The sequence below is a fragment of the Ischnura elegans genome, chromosome 4 (assembly GCF_921293095.1).
Source record: "Ischnura elegans chromosome 4, ioIscEleg1.1, whole genome shotgun sequence".
NCBI classification, from domain to species: Eukaryota; Metazoa; Arthropoda; class Insecta; order Odonata; family Coenagrionidae; genus Ischnura; species Ischnura elegans.
Window position 1 is genome coordinate 38,545,777 of NC_060249.1, and position 25,553 is coordinate 38,571,329.

Below are 25,553 nucleotides of genomic sequence, written 5' to 3' on the forward strand. Positions count from 1 at the left end.
CAGACAAGTAACTAGGGCGAACCCAGAACCAAATCTAAGGGAAGGAGGTAGCAAGCCATGCCGATTCAAATGGTGACATTTCGGCATGAAAAAGACAAATAAGACAAAAATATTTATAAAAACATATTTAATAAGCGGAGCTTATTTAGTTTCTACTCCGTTACAATTATGTTTCAAATTTTTTAATATATATTTTAGTAATGTCTTGTTCTAAGCTCGTTTTTCTTAGGCTTAAAAAAACTTGTTCAAAGCTTCATAACCACTAAAGAACCAAGGGATTGGAGGGGCCAGCCCTTGTTAGGTATTGCCCATGACTAGTTACTACTCTAGAAATATTGCAGATATTAGAGTGAGGTATATTTACTTAATTAATGTAAATAAATAAACCATCATTATGAAGCTCCTTTCGCTCAGAGTCAGCGGGGCTTTGACCCGGTCGCCCTCGAGGCTATAGAACCCTGAACCAGGGCGCCAGTCATTAAAGGATTCTCACCTCACTCTGCGAGCTTTTTCATGATGGCCCGACGTTGGTCGTGTCGCACGCAAGGCACCCATTCGCAGTTCGTCGATCCACATACTTTCCGTTTCGCACTATCGCGAACAGCATCAACGTATCCAGCGAATGGCGAGCAAAATATTGCCGAAAGAAGCGAGCCCACAAAAGTGGGGAAACTGCGGGAGTCTCCGGCGACAATGGTTGACACGCGAAGCTCATTCATTAGCCGAAGCAAAGGTGGCATTCTTTTATTTTGGAGATACCAACACGCTGGAGGTGGGAAGTCAACACTTATGTCGAAACTTGAGACTTAGATTTTAAAATAAAGCAGCCAGAAAAATCATCAGCGCTGCCGTTAGGGAAAGGTGGGAAGCGAATTTTTATCGTCGCGCCCGCCTCGTGCCCCGTCGCAAGACGCACCGTAAACAATAACACGGAATAAAGGAGGATTGTTCTAACGAGGAAATGCACCGTTTTATTTCGTGAGCCGGCTGAAAGACAGGAGAATGAAAGGGAAAATATTCCAAAGGTTCGGCGGGTCCATTGTTCTCATCACCTACCCCACTCTCTCTCTCTCTCCCTCCCCCCCTGCCAGCCTTTCCCCGGCCCCTCCCCGAGCCCTCCCTGTCTTTGGCCTTGGGTCGCACGGCGGAAGTAGGTCGAGTCTCGCGGCGCGGCTGTGGCGCTAGTGGGGAAAAATTGGCGGGAGAGAGATTCCAACGCGCGGAGGAGATTCCAACTGGCGTGTGGGCTAGCGGAGTCCGACGCGAATTTAGGATATATCTTTCGGGGGAGGAAAGGGGAGGATCAGTTTCAAATTGGGCTAAGTAATTTTGAATTCTTACACCCCAAGATATTTAAAATTTACCACAAAATTTTTAAAAAATTAAAGAATAAAGATATTACATGTATATGAATGAGTAATCAAAACATTCCCATTACGATAGTAAGTTTTCTTTCTTTTCATGATTTCGGGGTTTCCAGGTCCCCAGCCTCCCTACCTTTGGGATTTGATTGAAAAATAAAAGAGGTAAGGGAGCATCTAAAATTGGTAGAGACGATGAATTTTCGGTACTTCCCTCAACAGGCCAAAGTATTAAGATTAGGAAGATAAATCAGACGGCCGCGTGGAGAAACGATATCTCTGAAGGACGCTCTTGAAGTACAACTTGGTTCCTTAAATGAAATCTCATGCGAGATTTCCACGCCCTACCGTCAGACTCTGATTAATTAAGTGAGAAATAAATATCGTATCAAGATAGAAATAATCAATAAATCACTGAGGAACAGAAAAGGAAAATTCGAATTACACACACTTACACTGGCCATTTTTATCTCTTTGCATTATGAATTTTATAGCATAGATGATGCTTAAGAAATAAAACAAATCGATATATAAGCAGGTAAATGGCTAATAGTGTATACTTGCCCTTAACGCAAGGCACTGGAGGTCAGCATGGCCGACAGCCCATAAAAATTCCACAGTACTGCACATTTGGTACACAAATATTCCTCTGTAAAATACTAAACACGAAACTTCGCCTTTGGAACGGGAAGCCTGGTTCCCTAGCCATCACCACGCTAATCTAATCTCCCCTCATTTAAGTGGGAGGGATAAAACGTTCCAGGCCGAGTCAATATTTTGCGTGCTGTCGCTGGAATCGAGGCTGAGTGGACGCCTGAGGCGGTCATCCCAACAATTGAAACCGCCGCGGAGGAGGGGGAAGGGAGGTGGTCCACTCGGACGCGACTGCACGACTTGCAAGTGGGATGGCGATCCTCACGAAAGGGCTCTTTCCATCTCGCTCAACCATTACATTTGTTCTCCTTCCCATGCCGATGGATACGGAGCGAGCGAAGAGCAAAATCGCACAGCTCGTATAGGCCTTAAGGGGTTAACAGTGACCATTCGAATGAACATGGAACATATTATTTTTAGGCTTGCTTCATTGAACCAGTTAAGAGGAAATTAACCCTGATCATGGTCACGTGGGTTCGCGTCAATGAAAGTAATATGAATGATATGAGGCTTTTCCAGTGAATGCTATAGGTACAGATAATTTTTTTGGGTTTAAATTAGGGTCAAAGTTGTTACGTACGATGTATTTCAGCTACTAATTCCACCACCCTTCTTCATCCCTGAACATGGTATTGGATTATGCAGCCGAAACATGTCGACATATCGGATATAAATCCTTTCACGCGGAAGACAACTCGAGAAATGTATCAGTATGTCTAATAAGGAGTGGGGGCTGAATGATGAATGGTTGTCGATGAAAAAAGCCCTAAATATTTACCTCCTTGAGCCTAAGAGTTTTTTTTACAAATTTAGTGTAATTAAGGCCCAATCGTCATTATTAGCCGAGTGTGAGGCACATAAGATGTTGTAAACATTTAAACTAACTAGCTACAAACCAAAAGAGTTTGGATGCGGCGGCCCACAATAGGATAGAATGGTTGCTTGCGAGTTACATCATTTAAATTTCTTTTAAGGACAACTATTAGATTAAGCGAATAAAACACCAAAGAAGAGTGTTAGGGAGTAAAATATCAAAAATAAATAAAGACCGGTGCATAAAACAAAGTAATATCGTATAACATAATTTAACTTTGCTGAGATATAAAATTTTCAGGGGTCAAATTCGAAGGGTATTCATTCTAGTAAAACCTTCAGCGATTTTCCTAATAGCAGGCTAATTTTGACACAGGGTATCCTTCCCTACCCTTTCCTATGGCGCAAATCACCTCAGCTGTCGATAGTCTCCTTCAAATTCCTACCCACCATTTATTGCAATAGATGCTAGCCAGTATTTATTATCATGAGGTGGCCTTTTATTTGCAGGATCAAGTATCAAAAAATTTTCCGGGGTGGTTTTACACGATGATGAGCAAGAAAATTTCCGTCGCAGAAGCAAGAAGTACTGAGCAACGGCGCGAAGAGGAAACCGATGGAAAAACGTAGGCTGGAAATCAGCTATAATCTGACGAAAAAATAGTCCAAAAATTCAACGGACCCATTCGTGGAATTCGCCGTTCGAAACACGAATGCTTTGTCATCATGGTGGAAAAATACCGACACGAACCACCTTTCAAGGATAAATGGGTAATGTTATGTCCCTTAGATTGCTAAGAATAACCAGCGTTCGCCTCGGAAAAAGTTTGCTCCCACTTTAATGAGTCCTCGTATCCCGTCTTTATCGAAAGCACGCATAAGCATCGTGGGAAACCGATGAAAGGCAATGGCAGTTTTAAGTATACATCGTGGAATGGCAAAAATAGACAAATTATTGCATTAGAGCTTGGAGAAACTTCCATATACCTAGGCCGACGACCGAAATTTATCGACAGTCATACAATTACTTAGGGCCTAAATTGTTTAGCATGTTGCCGAGTAATGTAGCAAACTCGGAAAAAAGATGGGGATTTAAATCCGCCGTTAAAAAATGGCTTATGATGTGTGAGGAAGTAGAGTTTCTACTAAGAAAGGTGGGTTAAAAAAGTTTACAATAAAAGGTATATTGTATATTCTATGTATGTAATTATGCGTTTATATAAGAAAAATAAGAAAAATAGTTATCCTTGTCCAAATATTTGAAATACGTTTTGTAATAATGAATGCAATCGGCAATAGAACAAATAACTGAATACAAAGAAATTTTACTTCTCATGTGTGCTAGCACCAGACCTATGTAAAAAGTTTATGATGGTAGCCCCAAAACTACTAAAAGGGGTACCTATATATTCCAAAATATTTAAGTATGTTCTAAAATGTAATATTTGATTGTAAATGGAATAAATTATATATTATTATTATATTATTATTATATTAAGTGTAGTCGATTAAATCGTTTCTTTAAAAAAATATAAATTATTCACGCACTAAAATGCGCAGTTGCAATTTTCATTGGTAAGTTTTACACAAGAATGATTCTTTGGAGAACGATTTCTGAACTTTTTTAACGGGTCTCGTTGAAACGTGTTGTTAATGCAGAAAATTAACGATATCTTACCCAAATTTTAAAATAAAATTATTTTTAAGATCCTTTCCTTCAACACTTCTGTCAGCAGTTAAATCATATTTTATAAAGGACAAAAATAATTTCAAACGGGAGATGAAATTTTAAGTCACGGTCAAAAAATAAAGGCCAACGAGTTGCTCAACTGGAAAGCATGAATGCATTGTAGCTATATTTTTATTGCCTTCCGTTAAAAATAAATCGTCGGGGTAACTGTACTTAGCACCGCTTTAATTGCTGGCAAACACAATTCATTTTGATGATCGTAAAGCACTGAGCGAAAAATTCATTCATGCTCTAGTTGTCAGGCACTGAACACGTAAACGCGGCCCGAGCCCCAGAGACCTCCACTGGAAAGGTTCAGATGAGTCTTTCACTACGGCGTAACCACGAGGTTAATTTTTCCCCGCATTACAACCGTTTTGTACATTCATGAAAACGTTCTCCGGCCTTCGAGTTTCTCCTACGCGAAGGAACTTTCAATGAGCGTGAAAAATAATGGTTATGTCCACCGGAGATAATCTTACGTGAAGATGTAGCAGATATTTGACCCAATTAAGTTAGGCTTTCGATAAACGTGGAAATTTCAGTCAGAATCAAATGAAAGCTAAAGAGGGTATTTGGGTCACCTTGACTGTTGGGAACGTCTTAGAACACACTCAAGTGTAATCTTTGGTAATACCTGCAACATTACAAAGTCAACATCGTTGTGAGACAGAACTAGAGAAGCACAGAATGGAACTGGTCGAAGGATGTTTCCTGGCCACAAATATAATGATTCTATCATCATTACCCATTTATGATGCACTAATAAAATTCACACGCGCCTCTAACAGCCAACCTTTCTTTAAATAGGCATTACGTTTAAGTTTTACCTGTTGTTATTTAAAAAAACTATTATTTGAGTAAACGGCACGTACAGACACCTTTAAGAACAAATTATCGATACAAATAAATGAATTCAACTGTACTTTATATAAATAGCCTTGATGACAATATAAAATTAAGAATTTTATCATGAAAGATTAGGGATTCAGGAATTGGTTAGATACAGCTCTCTAATAAACTCTCCTAAAAGTTAATAGTTTCACATTATGAGAGTGATTTATTTATCCCCATCCTGATCACGTGCATGTCGTATTAGATGTTAGTGAATATTACAAAGAAGCAGGCGGATGGCCTCCTTGTAACCTTGCTTCGCACCATCGCGCTACAAAAAAACATCGATCAGACAAACATAATCTTGCATAACTACCACTGAAGAATTCATCGCTGTACAGCGCTGTCACCTATTATTCGTCAACCATCACGAATTCCCCTCCTAGTGGATGATTTACTCGATAGGTTTACATGAAAATGTCATTAAACCGGTTTGCCCGACATTATTTCTCATAGAATAACAATTTTCACACTTAAAAACTTTCCTAAAACGCGGAATAAGCATACTTTCGCCAATAAATAATAAAATAAGTAAGTGAACCATTGGTATTGGCATAATGATGAAGCAATTGAGTTTCACAACAATAAAACTTGAAGCTACGATAAAATTTCAACCACAATCAACTACTTTCTGCCAGCTCTAGGGTCAAAGCAAGGAATAAGAAATACCTATTTAGTAATGGACACCTATGGTTTGATTAAAAAGCTAAAAGTTTATCGGCAAAATAAAATCAGACACTACGACTTACACTCTGAAATAAACCCATTTCTATCTGAGGAGGTAAAATGAAAGGGACCTGTATCCTTCGAATGTCCAGTAGGCTTCTCGTTCTAAGTTATCCACCAGGGAGGGAAAGGAAATCTCAAGTTGAGGATGCCTACAGAACAATGTAGATATATTCAAAGAGGGCAGTGTCCACCATTTTCGGTGAAATGAGGACGACAAGCAGTAGGAAGATAAATTCAGCAACGTTCACTATCCTCGCATTTACCTAGAGGGAATTGGTCACAAATTTCACGGTTCAGGAGCAGCAGGAAATTCTTGAAAGGAGGAAAAGGGATGAATGGAAGACTTACATTGAGGCCTCTCAAGAGCTGTGTGGCGGGTGTCCGCGTGGCCTGGTGAGCTGATTGACTCCATCAGCCGTAGGAAGATTCCCACACCATTGTATCCATCACAACGGAGCAATCTGGAGAAATCAAAGGTAAATACGCCGATTAGAAATCATACCGTCAGAGGATTGGAGTACAAGTACACATTCAGCGTTGCATTTTCTGAGTACATTAAATTGTAAGTAACGATAGGATATAACATAGAGAGTATTCATAGGCTGCCTTACCATCTAAAAAACAGCGATCTAAAAACCTACCGAACTCCAATGGCATTTATGTCATTTCCACATTCTGGAAACTTGGCCTTGACAGACTGCATTGTATTAAATCATTTTACTACGCATAACATGTAAAATTGAGCTGTTTATGAAGGTCATTTTTTTCCAGCCCGGGAAGTAAGGTGGTTTGGAGGGCAATAAGCCTGTAATTACACTACCTTCAAAATTCATAAATGCGTAAATAAAAAACATAGAACCAAAAGTGCTCATTACTTTAAGACAAAGACTGAAAGGAATTTTGTGCGTGAAAATAAGTTCAAAACTGAAGTGACTGTATAATGAATTACAACGTAGAACGTACAACACGTGCAAAGTCAAGCATGAAATACACACAGACCCTTAAGAATAACGTTACAATATCATCAAAATTATTATTAGTTTTTTTTTTATCAAGCCATTTTACCTACCAAAACATTTAGTTTCTTTAGTTGTATTAGGTAGGATATGGCACAGTTTTGGTTCCATATACAAGAAACTCCTATTGCACGTAATTATTTTACGTTTGGGCATTGGGATCCAAAATACCCTCATTCAATAAGAATTCTAAAATTTCTCTTTCAGCTCCTGCACCTAATCAATCGCCGGGCGTGGCGAAAGTTCGTATTTAGCAGTAAAATGTCTACACTGCAGTTATCTACATATTCTTGCCTAATTGATGTTTCCACCATCTACACCTTGGAAATAATGAGGGACTATTTTAGAGAAACCTTATCATTTTCTAAAGGAAGAAAGTTTGAGCTTTCCATTTCAAAGTGCCTTATACAACAGATCTATGGTTGTCCACCGTCATAATAGTTCAACCTTTAAGTATTACTTTCACTATGGAAGATCAAAAATGAGCCCTTAAGGCTGAAAGAATTGATTTTAGAAACCTATTTCAGAACTGCCTCAGGGAAAAGAATCTTGAATAAGATTTTTTATGATAAATATTAAGTTCTAAAGCTGAATTGATACAGCTTCGAGGCATCAATCGATAATTAAAGTTCTGTGATTTTCTAGTCCAACCGCTCTCGAATGGTGATTTCACATGATTAAGGACAAGAATAGAACTGCATGCATTTGAGATATCGATTGAGACTTATCTAAAGGTTATTAAAATTTAATTTCTTGAAAAAGAATTATGGACCAATTACGACGGAGTTCTATACTGGATAGTTATTTCTCCAATTAAAATCAAATTCCATTAACGTGAAAATAAAAGCACCGAGAAAAATAAAAAGTGACAAAAACTGTAAAAAAAAATGCAAGACAAAAATAAGCTTACTTATTCAATCCAATCAGGAAGTATGTTTAAATCCTTTATAGAATGCTCTGTTAATCATTATAAGAGTTCATTAACTTCAGTTTTAATTTCTACGTATTACATCTAACCACCTCAACCCCGCAACAGGAAGCAGATGAAAAGCGTCAACATAATTCTAATTGAAATATATCATGCAATCAGAGGACACCAAATAATTCTTGCCATCTTCATCACATGAAAAAACGTAAAATTTATTTCCATTTTTCAGCGTTGAGGCAACCTAAATTGTAAATGAAACGCAAAATTCTACACACCAATATTCAGTACAACTTTTTAATCAACGAAAAAATATGCAAAAATAAATAAATGAGTAATCCACAGCAAGGCGGTTTACGCAAAGAGGCATACCACTTCGCGTTACATAACTCGGTGACGACTCCTTAAATAGGCGGCAAGACTCGTAAATAGAAACCACGAAGCGATATGCTAACCCAATCATCACCTGTCGTCGTCTGCCTCCACAAACACAGATATTATCCAAATAACAGAATAAAAAACGAACATGCATGAACATGGGCATATCTGCTCTGTCGTGATGTTTCTTCCCCGTTATTTATCCCTTAAAATTTTCTCTCGTAATTTCCCTATCCGAAATTTCAATTACCCACGAGGTGAAAAGGTAAGGATGAAATGTTTAGCCGAGATGTACAAATCGTGACTCGACAACCAGCCTCTCATCGTCAAAAGCAAGAGCGTAGCCTCGGAGGATCATGGGGAAACCTCGTGAGATGTTCGCCGCCGCTGTTCAAACAATCGCTGAGACAACACGGACGGATTCCGATGCGAGAGAGCCAATCTTCCGACAAGGTGGACCTCATCCACGTCCTGTTTTCGGGAGAGATGCCTCCACGACTACACGAGGAGCTAATTGCGACTGAAAAGCAGGCTCATAAAAGAGGCGAGAGAAGTTGTGAGAGAAATATGCTGATGAAAATTTGGAGGGGAACCTAAGACCATGAAGGCCATGTTTCAACCAATACGTTATTTTAGAAAGATTTCCAAAAAATTTTCGAATACTTATTTTCATCTATCCCTCAATTGACCTTTTTGCCTCTCGTTACTTCTGATGGGTTTCACTACCTCAGTGAATTGCGTCGCTGCTAGTCATCACCCTATCTCTTGTCGTAGATTATCGTCGACAATGTAGTAAGGATCGTTTTCAATAAATTCTACGAATTGATCTATTCTGTTATTCATTTTAGCGTTTAAGTTAAGGAAAAACAGGCTTCCGACTAATGATTTAAAAAAATACTTTTCAACGCGCTCTCATGCATTGTCTTGCCACAAACAGAAATATACCACGAAATAGCGAAAAACATTGGTCTTTCATCTTCGTGTGAAAATGGTATGTGAAACTGCATTTTTTCATCAGCATATAACTACAGCATACAACGTGCGGACGTGTACGTCGAATATACGGCTTGGGCGAAAAACTTGACACACTTGTTACTACCTACCCATATTTTTATCTGTATTTTTAAATATTTATGCATTATTTCACACAGTTTCAACATTAAAATAAATATTCAATCAAGGCTATTATTTTTCGAGCTCCTTCATATACGCCAACGTAATAACCAAATTAGTTAGGTCGAATAAAAAAATTATAGAAAACATTACGAGCCTAGTTCTATGAACCAGAGCGCAAGCGGCTTTTCGTACATGGTGCTCGGTAGTAAGGGCAAAATTTTTCATTTCTAATTCGTTTGTGTTGGTTAATATATTGGCTAGCTATGTTCTAATGAAGTAGATGGTAGATCTAGAGCATATCGCAACGCAGACGGTTCACGAGTTTCTCATGCTTGGCGTGCCACCACTCTCACAGGCGGGTCACGAGTAAGCTGCTTTTCAATACGACTCAAATTTTTGTTGGAAGATACTCTTTAAAAAAATTTGTGCTTCAGTTCAAGAAGCATGGCCCTTTTTGCCAGGCTTTACGTTACGTAACACAATATTTAGTATTAATGCTTAGGATATCATATGTTTATCTGCCCACAGTAAAAATATCGTGAGAAACGAAATATTTGATATCGTGAGAGCGAAATATCTACTATGAAAAATATGCTGCTGCAGGGAGAGTTTTGAAAAATTGACACCATCTGGCAATATTTTGATGCACATGGTTTGTAAAATACATCAGAATAAAAAAAACAGATTTTGCAGCCGAAACTGAAAAATATGGGGCGAAAAAAGCGAGAAAAATATTTCACCAACTTTAGGGATATCATTAGACAAAAAAGAAGCACCATGGGAATTTTATAAGTTATAAGTTACAGTGAAAAACTTGGAAGTCTTCTGCGTGAATGGCGGTGAAATATACATAAAGTACCATGAGAAAAAATTCCCCTGGGCTGGGAGTCGAACCATGGACCTTTGGCTGAATTCCCATGGCAACTGTAAGGAACCAGAACCGTAGTGCTCTGCTCAGTGGCCCGAAAAGCTAAAGCTCCCGGTCGACATGAATATTTTTTAATGGCAATTCATGTTCATACGTTACAGCATGAGGCATATATCACTATAATTTTCCTACGTGATCACTCACGATTTTAAGGTTACTTGTCGCTTAGGACGAAAAAATTTGTATGACCTCTAGCAAGGACTCTCAAATCGTACTTAACCTCATGCTGAACTTTGCTGACTCTTTTTGAGGCGATGAAAGTAAAATATATGTCTGTCACACTTCGAGGGCTTTTTATGATCCTAAGCTTCCATCACTGTTAAAGTAAATCGGAATCCACATCATATGTATTCCATCAGAGTCCAAACCTTCCATTTTAATAGCTTTCTCAAAATATCTCATGCTTTGACCTGAATTTTTTAATTCAACCGGATAGAAGCTAAATCTAACTTTCCATTCGCATCAGAAAAATATAAAATAAACGACCCCTACATTCAAGGGCCATCAAACACTTCACAACGGAAAACAATCTTCCTTTTATCGGACCAGTCCCAACCCAATATGGTGGCGCGGAAACACTTTTTCAGCGGAACTCTTCCTTCACGCCGCTGGGTTCCCATGCGGTGGGGCAGCGTATGCAAATATGAGGAGAGAGAGAAACTTACCATTTTTGCATTCTTCGGTTGAGAGGAGGAAGGGACGGGACGGTTCAATGTTCGAGAGTCGAGGAAACGAATAAAATGAAGCCAATGTATTTGAGAAAAAAGTGCCCACTCTAAGAGAAGGAGCTGCGAATGTTGGACGAGTAGAATTTATTGGTAAAAATAATTTTTTTGTGTCGTTATGGTTAAACTGCGTGAGTTTTTCATTATTTTTATTTGCCGGAAATTGTTTTTCGTTTCGTTTTTCTTGTTTTTTTTTTAAAGCACATGTATACATGTTATTCATTGTTGAATTTTAAAAGAGTGATCGTACGGATCGTACTTAATTGAGAATAAAGAGAAAAGCATATTTGTGAGTAACCTTTTAGAGGTTTTTTTGTCAGCACCAACCATATAACAACATTTTGGATGACAAGCATTAGCTCTCATACTTCCATACCGCCCCCCCCGATCTCATTCTTAACCCCAAAATCCCAGAATTACGAATACTAAGTGTTCTGAAATAAGATAGTAAAAAATAAGATATGATGCTTTCCCGGCGAATTGCGTGGATAACCTTTTATCGGGATTCCCACCGAGTTAAAAACTTCATTTCTTCCGACGTTTCGAGCTCCTACTCGGGGCTAATCTTCAGGGCTGCTACATTTCGTTGTTTTTATTAAATAAAACGACCTTCAGCAGTCCTGAGGAAGAGCCCCATGTTGGAGCCCTCAACATCAGAAGATATAAAGTTTTCAATCCGGTGGGAATCCCGAGAAAATTTTAACTGCATAAGATCTTAAGTTTTCCTGGAGAACAAGTTGAAGGAATTCTTATCGTGTCCTACACCATTTGAGTCTCCGCGATCCACGTTTCAATTCTCGACTCGAGTTTTGAAACGTAGTCCATGTAGAATCTCAGCCGGTGGAGAACCCGAGATGAACTCCTTCAACTAACCGTTCTCTTTTCTTCCGCCTCTCCCCTCTATTTATAAATCCCCCCCACACACATCCCTTTGCACTTCCAGGTAAATCCTTTATAAGCTTTTCCTTTGCAAATCTATCAACTAACTACGTTTTCCCCACCACCCTTGCTGTTTTATTATTTTTAATGTTGCTTTTCTATTGTTTCGTCCAGGGTTTATCCAGGGTTTTCTCGTGATTTACCAGACGATAGGAACACTTTCAATAAATCGTATTCAAACTTCAGCGGTTTTTTTTTCGAAGCTATATTTACATTGAGGCAACATACACATAATCATCAGGTAATGCTTAAAAAGAATGCACGTTGCAACGAATTATCAAAGATTATATTTGATTATGACGCGCGTAAAACTAGGAAATATATCATTAAAATAAAACTGAGAGGAAAATTACCGAGTTTCATCATTCAGAAAGATGAAATGTTTGCGTACCTCCTTGGTGGAGAGACGCACCTTTCCCTCTTTCGCAGCTTCCTTCCCCACGCCTCATTCCTGGACCACTCCCCATTCTCACGGAGGCCACGAAAAATCACCGCCGTGTCGCTCGCTCGATAACGCAGAGGCCCCTCAGGCGGGGCCGAAACGAAAGTGCCGAGCTCTCGAAGGGAAACTTGGCGTTTCGGAAAAGCCCCGCGAGCCCGTATGGAATGTTTCTAACGACTCCGCGGACTCAAAATTCCCTCCGAGCGCCATTCACCAAGCTCCCGAAGACTCAAAACACAACCTCTCACCCGCGGGGCCCGATCCAGCAACGATAAGCCAGCCACTCCTGCACCGAAGCCCCGGTGGTTAGGACAGGTTAACGAATGGGTTACCTCGGGTAGATATTTTGTTCTCAGTTACTCGTTCCAGAGTGTGGTAGATAAGATAGGCTTAGGCGAGGCAGAAATGGTCAAGCCGCAAAGGTTTAGTTAGATTTAATCTCTAGTAAGATACCTACCAGCTTTCAAGGGGGCTTTTCCGGGTAGAAAGCCACGTGGAAACTACTCTTCATCCCATGCAGTGGCGCAGCGAGGGGGGGGGGGGGTTTGGGGGATAACTTCCCTTCCCCCCCCCCCCCCCTAGAGCTCAGAGAAATTTTTAAGTTTAAACCATTTCACTTAATTCGCTAATGCTACTTATGGAATGGTGTAAATATTAATAAAAATATCCCCCAGAAGGCCGAATAACTCACCATTTTGAACTATTTATATGAAATTTTTTCTAGGGGAGGGCCCGCGCTCCTCCCGCTTACTCTAGCGGATATTCCACACTCTCAGACACCCCAATGTTTTGTGCCTAAACCCCACTACCCTTAATTCCTAGATGCGCCTGATCCCATGCACCCTTCGGTATAGAAATTTTTCGTGTCCTGGAGAATTTCAAGCCGTTATAATGATACAATAACCCAACGTGATAGAAATAACTAAGTCCTTTGCCGAATTTATCATGGTTTCGCCAATGTAATTCATGCTACAAGGAATGCAAAATAATTACCCCTAGGATTCTAGATCTCCACCGCCTTCTTCAACTACATACAACCATTCAAGCTCCCTCAAAATGCATACTAAGGGAATGGAAGACTACGTTGGACATTTTGTGACATTTTTGATTCCAGTAGCATCAAAGCAGTTAACTTTCATGGCAACTTGATGTAAAGCATTCTTAGATTCGAGGAAGGAGAGTTAAATGAAGTACAGAAAAAAATTTACCCATATTTTTTGATCAAAGAATCGAAAATTCTCTCCATTGAACTCTATCATTTAAAAAAATATAAATATATTCCACCTAAATGTATATTTTAAGAAATTGTAATAATTGAAATTAATGCCGCCATTAGTATTATTATTTCCTTTTTCTCCATATAACAAGTCTGTGTCACGTAAGCCTAATGCCCTTTACCATTCCCTATCATTACAACGAAGATTGATTTTTTTTCAAGTATTTTCGGTTTTTTTGTTTACTTCTCCATTATTCTTACTACTATCCATTCCTGTAGAGGAAAATTGCGGGTTTTAAGGGTAAGGTTCTGATGAAATACCAAAAATGATGTTTAATAATAGATCAAAATATAAAAAATCAGAATCGCTTGCAAAAAAAGCAAAAATTTCTACACTATTTGAAGTCACATAAAACAAATACGAAAAAATCGCCCGATGTGGCAATATTTGGTTGAGTTTTCTGTCTGGTTCTCCGCACAAACGGTAGGTGACTCCATAAGCGATTGGATAAATTATTTCGCAATATGCCACGGGCTCAAGCGATGGAAATCCGCCAAGTGGAAAGACGGCATCCGATTCAGCTCCCAAACCAAAGAGGGGATTCGAAACGGCTATCTACCTATGGGTTTAACTACAGAGCGTGCTATTTGCGAAGTTAACCGGGTTAGCCAAAAGGGCTCCACCTCGCCGCCTATGTGGATGTTGGGTCTCGCTTGGGTGACGGCAGGTGATCGTGGTGCTACAAACGAGTTGGGATCACGTGGCAGTAAAAAAAACGAGCATAAAATTTGAGATTCCAATACCGTATGTCACGATATCCACTGAAACCGTCCTTCAACCACTCCTCATGGCAGTCACGCACTAATTCGCGGAAAGACTTTTATGAATATTTTGCCATCATCGAGTCGAGTTTTTTACTATGACATTTCGATGGATACTTCTCACCAATGAAAGATTAGATAGCTAAAAAAAATCTCAACAAGCGAAGTAGAGGCATCCAAGACGACTGAAAACTAATGCCCTTTACGATTCCCTATCATCACAACGAAAGTAAACAAAGAAAAAAACGTAAATTTGTCAGAAATGAAAATTCAAAATCCAACCTTTCCCGTGAACATGGATGAAACGTAAGTCAAAACATGCAGTTGCAAAAAAAATACTCCTACAATTCTAACAACCTTTTTTGGCTATATAAATTAATTAATTTAGACAGGCAGATGCGCTTACGACTGTAGCAAATATTAGTTCGCATAGCTAAAGACGGATAAGACACAGAACGTGACTGACATGTGAAGTTGCTGTCGTTGAAGAAGCCTTGTCCAGTGATCACGATCAATTAAAGGACAACTGGTAATGCATATTTATACCCTCTTTGTTATGAGAGAAGATCGAATCGATACGTATATAGTACATGCAACAAATTTCATAGTAAGTAGAAGTTACTATAATGGCAGGATTAATTCTTTGGAAAAAAATAATAATGATATGCATAAAATGAGAATTTCTCGACAAGGAGAACATTCTCGTAACAGAATGAAAGCATACAATATTTATAAGATTGTTTTTTTTCTATCCTGTGCTTAAAATTCTATTCGACATTTGACCAACCATGATGATTAACCACATTCGTGAAAATTTTGAGCCGAATGTGGCATAAATAAGTCCTTTGATCACTCTGTGCTAGAACCAGAAAATTGGTTTGGATAAATGAGTATAGAATTCATTCCATACAGAGCCACAGGAGCGTGAAATCACACATTCAGGGCAGGGAGCCAGCTCCTCTCCTTATTTATTTCGAGGATTATTATTTGGGAGGTACCCGAAAACTTTTAGTGGGTTATAGTAATAACATGAAATTACTATTCACAAAATACCCACGCTCACTTTTATTGGTTTATACATGAATAATTAAGAATACCTTTCACTTTAGTTAATCCGTGAAGTATAATTACGGCAACGGAAAAGTTTTATACGTAGTTGGTTATGTAAAAATCACATTAATTATTTATTTTATTCATCCTTGAGGTAAGATTTCCATACGCGGAAATAAAAATAATTAGCCAGGAATTTCCATCTGCACATTAACAGAACGAAAAAATTAAGTCTGTTTTACACCTTTGCATAGTGACTAGGGGGACTATGAGATGGTAAAATATAGACTGAAGAAAAGAACACACTCTTCACTCCTCATTTCAAATAATCAATTAATAACTTACATAAATTTTAAAAAATAATCATAAAAATTCATGCAGAATAAGTATGACAGAAACCCTGTAGTCCCAAATATTAACATCTTTATGTGTAAGCCAAATACGATATCCACCTTTTTACGCTTTCAGTTTTTATCTTGTGGTCATTTTTTGTAACCAATCGCACTCAGTTATCGGATAAATACTCTTACAAGACAATAAACCAGTTAAAACCGCAGAAGAAATTTCTTTTTCAAACTCGCACTCCCCAAAACATTCGTATTTTATGAACCTCGTAAGGAAAAACCTCTTACGAGTCTCTTCCTCTTAAAAATTATGTTTACCCACTTGAAAGGTTAGCTTTCACCAGTGCACACCAAAGCAACAATGGTGTTGGTGAAGGTTCGTTTGTAGTAACCGCATGTAAGGAAGTCATGATGAAAGGGAAAAAAGAGAATCTTTGCTGTCAGAAGACGAATTTTTCCGCCCGCCACGAATACAGCGGGGAAAGTTGTTAGCCCCAGGATCACGCATTTTTCATCCTCCGAAAGGATGATCATAAAAGCATTCCACTCCATTTAGATTTTTCCATCGCGGTGAAAGACGATTTGAAAAGTTGGCCGCGGTTGCATTCTCCGCAACAGCACACATGATTGATGAATTCCTTAATGACTTAATTATTTCGACTACTAATGCTTATCTCTCGTTCACGTAAAATATTTCCCTGAGTCACCCGGGATTAATCATCCATTCCATTAACCCTACGGCTGCAGTGCTGACGACTTCCTAGGAAACGTGCAGATATTGTACGGTTCTCAGCTTTCTAAACGGCTACACTCGAACAGGCGATATAGGAAGATTAAGATCCACCGAAGAAGTAATCTTCGAGATGAATGTATTTATCGAAACATAAAGTACATTTTAGCAGTATTTTATGCTGCTCTCTGTCGGTTCGCTGGGGAAAGTCTGAAGAAAGCGAGGTCAGGTGCGCTTGAGCAAACATATAGGAATACGAACGGTCAATTAACCCGTGGCACGAATCAAGATAGCCCGTTGATTACCTCTCTCTATCTCTTCACAGCGGACCAAATGATCACTAATTATACTCCATATTCTAATAACTATCCTCATCATAAAATTCGAATCGCATTCATTCTGGGATAATGGTGGAAATATATTGACAAAAACTAAGACTATTTACACCAATTGCCATGTAAATAGACATGAAGAGGCTTCATATGGTGAGATCCGATTTCTCTCCCATTTTGATCCTTGCGTTCGGTTGAAGGCGTCCATGTTTTTCCAGCCGGTGATCGAGCATGAAAATAATTCCATGAGACTTAAAGGTTCATGCAATCAATTCAACGTAAGGTAGTCAAGGAGAAATTGATCCCAGGTAAGAATAACCATGTGGATGGAGTCATAAAAATGCTTCGATGGGAACTCTTTGGTATTTAACACTTTTCACCTTTTCAGAAAGGATTTGCTCAATATATTGCTCGGGCATTTAAAATATGACGATTGCCTTTATCCATTATAATGCACTGCTTTATAAAACACGTACCAAGGTCTTGGAATTAACTATAGAGCAGTTGCATTGACGCCGGGGCATATGTAAAAGTGTCAATCATAAATTTTCTTACACAGAGAGCAAAAATCCATCAATTCTTAAGTAAATTATTTTGCTGCAACATTCATCTCATATCTACAAAATTACGACGCATAAAAATGAAATAAAACGTTCATTTGGAAGCAGCTTTATATTGTTAACACTCCAACTACCTCACTGTGAATTTGTACTATAGCGATGATAGTGAGCGAAAAATGCCTCAAAAAAGCAGGATAGAGATTAAATGATATTCAATAGTTCAAATAAACTTTCCGATTCAAGAAACCTATCGAATTACATGTTGTGATAAATATTAATTCGACGAGAGACTGAAGCCGATTTGCGATATTATATATTGAGGATAGAAATTATATGCAAAAACTAAGCTTTCCTCTGAATAATTTATTGATTTCTTTCCTTCCGTTGAAAAATATATACGGCCATTGATTGGAATGCATCGCATACGGTTTCTCGTTTGGTACATCATTTATAAATTGCTCGATGATATCGTAGATAAAATATGAGAGTACTTTAATGTACAACTAATCGAGTCGAAGGAATTTATCGAGAACTTGGTCATTATCACTTGATATGGGTACCACAGCGATCATAAACATGAAAAACGATTTAATATGTTAGTGGTAACCACACAACGATTATGTAAGCTCTGATAAACATGTGTCCTGCTTTAAATGCTTTTCCGGTGCAATGCAACTCAAGGCCTTTCACCAAAGCAGCCGCGGAGAATTATAATGGAAGATCGGGCGCGGAGTGTGAAAGGCCACCACCGCCGCACTTTCATTCCTTCAATTACGGCGAGCCAGGCTCAATGAACCGAACGCAAATCGAGACCAACTTTCGGAATCCATGCAGACGAGAGACAGTGCCAAGGGGTCTGCATAGAGGAGGCCCATTTCCATCCCACATAAAGGTTGATTTCTGTTGCCACTTCGGTCGCATTTCAATCGGCTTTCAAAAATGTCCGCAGCGCGGTGATGAGCTCAATGCGATCCACTTTTTTCCAATATTTTGCAGTATCATATTTTTAATTGCAAGGATTAGCGAATATAGTTACAAATTTGATAAACAACGTCATCGTGAATGTAAATTTCGGTTGACACCCCTAAATATACCTTATTTCCCCATGAAACTAGGATCAATTTGTCCGTCGGTGACGCGAGTGGCGACTTCTGTAAACCCATTTGAATTCGCGGTGGGCGACAACCCATTATGAGGCCGGCTTTAGGATTCCCTATTGTAATATACGAGAAGAAGCAGACCCGTGGAGCTGCTGGACAGAGATTCGGATTTAGATTAATCACACGAAACGTCAAATCACACTTCTCAGTACTACCGTATGATACTTCTTTATACGGTTTGATTAGTGAAATAAATAATTTGCGCATTTAATTACAATAATTCCAACGAAGGACCAGTTTTTTTAACTATAGCCATATTTATTGAACCCTTCAGGTTTATTAGCACACCTAGTCACTCCTTTCAAATCATACTTCACAATATCTTGCATGATATGTGGCACGATGAGGTGGACTTTATTAATATTAGTTAAATTACACATTGCAATATTTCCACTGACATGCAGTGGAAAAATTGGAACATACTATATAACTGATATGCTATAATGTGTGCTACCAAGTAAACCATCTCTGTAAAATTTGAATAGTGTAATAAATAATTTGAAAATTCAACAATATTAATGTCACTGGACGGAAGTATGGGCCAGCCAATCATAGTCATAATAATTACATAAAGCATTTATTTTTTAATTCAACACATTTAATCGAACTATCACTTTGTTAAAGAGGGGTTTACCAGATAAGAGGAATGGTATTGTCTCACATCATGTACGTAATCAGGTAAGTTCTTTTAGACACCTCACCATTGAGACATTGGTCCCATCATCAAAGCGAACTAATGATGTTACAATGTTATTATCAGCAACTGAGAAGCCCATTCATGGCATGATTTTCAGGTAGTTGTTTAGAGTTACGTACGCGCTGTACCACTCAATGGGCGAGTAACGCTAGTGGATCAGGGTAAACTCCTCATGACTCCCAGACAAAATGTTTTCATATTTTTCTCTAGCAACGCATTTACTGTTTACATAACTGAAGGCGAGTGTGATAAATAATAGCTTTGCATGTATCAGAACCATGACGATCCAAAACTTACAATGGAAATCAAATTATAATTTCAATTAATTAATTTAATTAATTATTTTACCTCTATCAATTTAATAAAATCACGTGATTAAGCAGATAGAGTGAAACATATCGAATTATCGTATCATGTAAACTAGATCGAGCTTTTTTGTCGCAATGACTTTATACCTTGGCAAAGAATCGTAGAAAACCCTGCAGCTTTCGGATTTAAATTGTAATTATCTCGATAAAAACTCCAATTCGTTCCACTCTCTGAAAATATTTCTCCGTCCGGAAGCCACTGAAGCAAACTATTCTCATCATTTTTCACACCAATTAACGTGAGTTTCTATGAATAGGAAGTTGGAATCAGCGATTCATAATAATTATTCGTTGTCAAGCAAAAATATTTATTCATATTAGCGACAAAATGAAATCGAACTAATATTAATAGGAATATAAGGCATAAAAAATGTACATTTTAGTATTATTTCAGTCATCCGTAGCAGGTACTTCTCCTAACTGACAGACTACAATGGAAATGAAAATTGAATAATGATAGCATATCTATCGCGACCAATTTTCATGCATCTTAGATATTCTTTAAGGCTGTAAACACCCAGACAGCAACAGATACATTTCAAACGCAAATCAAAATTAAACCTAGCAAATAAGGAATATTGACTGGCAGAAATTTTTCAATGGGATACCATATCGTCACCTAAATAAACTGAGCCGATATTTCAATGAAAATTTTAAATTTGCTGCAAGATCTTGCAATGCAAATATAATACATAAAATCGACGCCGTATCAAGCTACCTTCCTGGTAGTATTTCTTAAAATAGTCAGAGCAATAAGAAAATAATTTCTTTGGATAACGCTAAGAAGGCAAATATTCCTCACTCATATTTTTCATAGACTGGAGAACCAATGAAAGTTATCATAATGTGTATCGCTATTCTGTGTAAAAATAGAATTGTGAATGTGTGCGCAAAAATTTTTTGTACAAATTAACACTCCTAGTGGCTTAGTGGCTCAGTTGAATTACTTTTCTACACCATTTTTAGATGTATATTGTTTTATTAAAAATAAACTTCACTACTCGGTCCTGAGCAGACATTAATAACTTAGTGATTATGAATCAACAATAAGGAAAACTGGAGTGAAAAAGTCAAAATTGAAATTCTCGAAAAAATGTCGCCAATAGATTATCGAGATAACTGATACACCTGGCATGAATAAACGATGGGAACAATGAAAGGGTGATATCCTTCGGTACCGAGACGATCTTTGCCGGGCGGCATCCTGATGAGAGGCAGTGAACCAAATATTTCGAATTTTCTCATCATGAAAGTCAAATGATCGAGGCGCTCATGCCGGAAGGAAGTCGACGGAAGCAGAAGGAGGCTGCTGCGGAGAGAAACCCGGCAAATCGGACGAGATTCCGAAAGTGTGCCAAGGAGCGCGGGGGGTCAAGTGGCTCGCGACGGAAAGGAGTCCGCCGAGCCTACTTGTCGACGGGTTTCCCCTAAGTGGGCAACGAGGAGGCGTGGGAAAAACTCTCACGCCCGTCGATCGAGAAGATGAGACGCACGCCGTATTGGAAAATGGACCGTAAGGGTCGACACCACAAGCGAAAGCAAATCGATAGCACGATTATGGACATCGGAATCGAAGGCTTATGACCTCCCGTAGCCACAGCACACACTACACTGCCCGGGTACACGAGTCAACGACTTTTCAACCCTGTGTCCTTATAAGTCTCTGGTAACGAAACCGTGCGTTTTGGAATGTATAAACGGAATGAGATGAGCGGCGCGATGACAATCATTTTATTCTTCTTTCTTTCTTTAGTTTCCTTATGTCGTTAGGCTTTGTTAATTATTTAAAACCATAAACAGCAGTAGGTATTTTACACCGGGTTATGTAAAAACATAAATTGCGTAAATATGATTAAAACATGTATAAAAATCATCTCATAAATAACAATGATGTTTAAAAAATGAAAAATATACAAAAGGGGTGTATCAGAATGAAAGGTTTTGCAGTTGTCTGCTGAAACTGGTGCGGGAGGTAAAGGTCAAGAGAAGAAGAAGAATACGAGAGAGAATTTAAAAGGGAAGGTAAGCTGCTGAAAAGTTATCTTTGGAAAATTGACAGTCGAAATTTGGGCTAGAGTAAAGTTTCTGTATTGCGGTGCGGGCAGGAATGTGGAGTGAAAACAATAAGAGGAGATCAATGCATTTAAAGGACTCATCGGTGATGCAGTGGTGAAGGATTCTAGATTGTAACGGATTATCTACTCGCCACCCTTTCGGGGTCCCTCAGCCACTTTCTAAATCTCGCCCTATTCTCAGCGAATCGTTTCACTTCATTTATGCTCTTTCTAAGCCAGGCTAACAATCTCTCCACATATTCCTCACTCTCCAGCATTGACCGTCCTCCTCTTAGCCTTACTTCTGGCCTTGCCTCCATCATTTCTTTTGGCTTCTTTTCTTCCCCTATCCTAATCACCACTACACTATCCAAGACTCTTCGTTTTTGATCATTTTCACACATCGCACAACAAAAGGAATCTTCAAAAAAACTTAAAATTCCGTAAATATAAAGTTGAAAATTATAATCATCATTTTTAATCACCAAATTGGGCTTGGTTATAGTGGTTTCTTCTCCATAATCGTTTGTCTCCAAATGACTCCTGAATATTCGTAATTTTTTGCTTTTACCACGAGACAGTGGTTATTATGAATCAAATTTTGAAAATAAATTAGAATCTGAGACCCTGATATGGTTACACAACTTTCTCTAAAAAAACAGCCATTTTTCGGCCAACCTAAACGATCCCGATATATGCAACGGGATAAGATGTATTCAGAAGCTTAGGGGAGGGAGAATGTGGCGTCGTCATTGGTGAGGCGCGAGCTACTCCTTCCGATCCTAGAATTTAAAGCTTTGAGAGATAAACCATTTCCTATTAGTAAAAATATTTGTATTTATTTCCCACTCAATTACTCCTTTTACACTCTGAATTACTCCTAATGAAGTATAATCGCCGATTTCTTAAATCAAATCTTTTTCTATCGCTTCAGTTTCGAGTTCTTCCGAACTTGAGTTTTTTTAATTGATTTGTGGAGGACGATCCGGTTTTGTGATCACGCTATAAATTTTAAATCGAGACCTGAATATTAAATTTTGGAGAGCAAAGTCACCCATCTCGTAGTGTCGATTATTCTCTCGATCGCGAATATGGACACTGGACTTTTGACGTCCGCTCAAACACGATTCCTAGAGATACATGAAAATCGCACTTTCATTTTCATTTTTTCGCACTTTCAATAACAGTTTATCGCATTTTGTAGCGTTTATTTTTTATTTTCATAATGAGGTAGATGACGATAAAATGTAGTAAAATACAGTAATCTGAGAAAATACAGAATATTTTAAATAATTATATTGTAGAACAATAATAAATTAAGGAATAACACAGATAGTGGCGGAGGTGTAGCTTGGCCGCGCCCACTTGTAGTTCGCGGCCAAGTATAGTCCCAGCCAACTAGCAGCTGGCCAGTCGCTCACATGCTTTAAGCGGTGAGTGTCGGCGGAGCATTTAAACTGCGCTCGGCACGAAATGTACGAATTTTTCCGTCGAAAAGGCAAATTAGCGTAAAAATATCATGAAAGTCCAGTCATCGCATCTTTGTCGCATTTATCGCAATTGCGATTTTCACGCATCTCTAACGATTCCTAAAATTCCCATTCTAACGTAATAAAATCACATCATTGCGATTGCTACTCCGCAAACTACAGTTATTAAGTATTCCACCGGTTAACGTACGCTCACATGGAGCATTTTGCAAATCACCCAAGGTCTATTCCACTCCACCATTGAACTTCCCTCTCCATTTCGCAATAAGGTTCATTCCCTTTCACTCTATTCACAAATCCAATTTCTTCCTCCCCCTACATCGCTTGCCCGACATTTTTCCTCTAACACTGTTCCCAGAATCCCATCCTCACTCTTTATGCGCTCCATCCCGACACTTTTTCTTCTCCATATCTCCTCTTGAAGTTTCTTCTCGTCGTCCACTTCAGCACAAGAACTTCCTTGTTCCATTTCCTCTTCGCTCATCTCACTCTCTAATTTCTTCTCCATACATGCACCTAAAACGCCAGAATTCTTTTCTCAAACATCTTCCGGAGTTTCTAGAGGACGGTGAACAAGTTCTATTGTGAATTTCCAATGGTTAATTATTTTTTCATACACTTTCCGAAGTGTCCAGCCGATACTGTCCAGTGCCCACGCTTCAACGCAGTTCCAAAGTCCATATTTGACTCTTCACCAGCCTTTCCTTCACACTATCAGCCATTTATCATGTCATCAGCTCAAATAAATTAATAGACTCTTACTTCTCCAGAGATATTACCTTCCTGATATCCTTTCCTTGGTGTCCGTTACTCAAAAACGTCGGCCCTGGGTACTTATATTACCAAAAAAATTCATTAAATTAGGAACCCCGAAGATACCCAGTTTTCTCAAAGATGTTCTATATTTTTTTCTTCCCACTGGAAAAATCTTGTTTTAACGAATAGCATGAAAAGCCGGAGGCCAGTGAATAGTCAGAGAAATCCGCAAGAGGTGGGTCGTAGGAACTGCGCTCACATACTGCGCCCTCTTCCGAAGAAAAGTGACTCATTTGACTTCTGGACCGGTGATACTTCCGCTTTGGCGAAATCTTTGCTCAATTTGATCGCCATTGTTAAGCACTAAAGGGAATGTCATCCTTATCCAATAATCAATTTCGATCCTGGAACTGCTCGCGGTGCAACCTTGTGATATTCCTGCCAAAGAAATGCATCTTCTAATTGATATTATCTCCACTTTATGATTCAAAAAGAAATTTTATCATTTTTGGAAGGATTATTCAATTATTGCATGCAAATTTAAAGGCAACTAAAATGCTTCTGAGAATCCAAATTGCACAACAGACTATCTAACGTTTCTTTATAAGAGAATTGCAGCTTGTAAATTAAAAACGGCTGATAACTGATTAGATTATGGTCTAGTAACCGATTTATCCTAGGAATGTCAGTGCAAGAGATTAGCTCAGAGAAAGGATTAATTTGCATTACTTTATATTATAGCTGTTTCCCACAGCTTCGGTTAATATCCAGGCAAAATCGTTGAAAAAGTACCTTTATAATACCAAAACATAACCAGATATGCGAGGAAGGTCTGCTCAAGGGACTAAGTAATTACAGAAATGTATTAAGGATAAGCTATCTGAACCCAAACGGTAACTGTTGAAACTTCGTTCTCAAGGATAAATAATTCACAAAACCCACAAATGAATTTGTTTTGCTCCTAAAAAAACGGATATCTACTTTCAAATTCGCGATATGATGAACGACCTGGATTTCGACGGTTGACATAGTTAAAGAGTAATAAAAAAATCATCATAGTCTTCAAGGGTAATCTAAAATATTAATTCGCAATAAAGATCTTGAGGCAAATTGAAAGTTTCCTACCAACATTATTAAAACGTGGTGAAAAACCTGCCACCGAATTTGGACCAGACCACCCGTCTGCGCAGACGTTCGCCGTCGTCTCGAGATAAAGGACTCATTTAGGGGAATAAAAGCCAATAAATAAGGAGGTTAATGTTGTTCCGGCATATAAAATGAGTTTTAGTGGCTATAAATTTCATAAACCTCCTCTTATGTGTGCC

At 38.6% G+C, this 25,553-nt stretch overlaps 1 protein-coding gene across 1 annotated transcript in view; it reads right to left on the reverse strand.

Moving 5' to 3' along the window:
• Positions 1–25,553, reverse strand: part of LOC124157295 — a 149,453-nt gene that overhangs the window by 82,396 nt on the left and 41,504 nt on the right. The window contains exon 2 of the mRNA XM_046531893.1: positions 6,529–6,641. The gene's annotated coding sequence lies outside the window, so the exon portion shown is untranslated. The remainder of the gene's footprint in view (positions 1–6,528; positions 6,642–25,553) is intronic.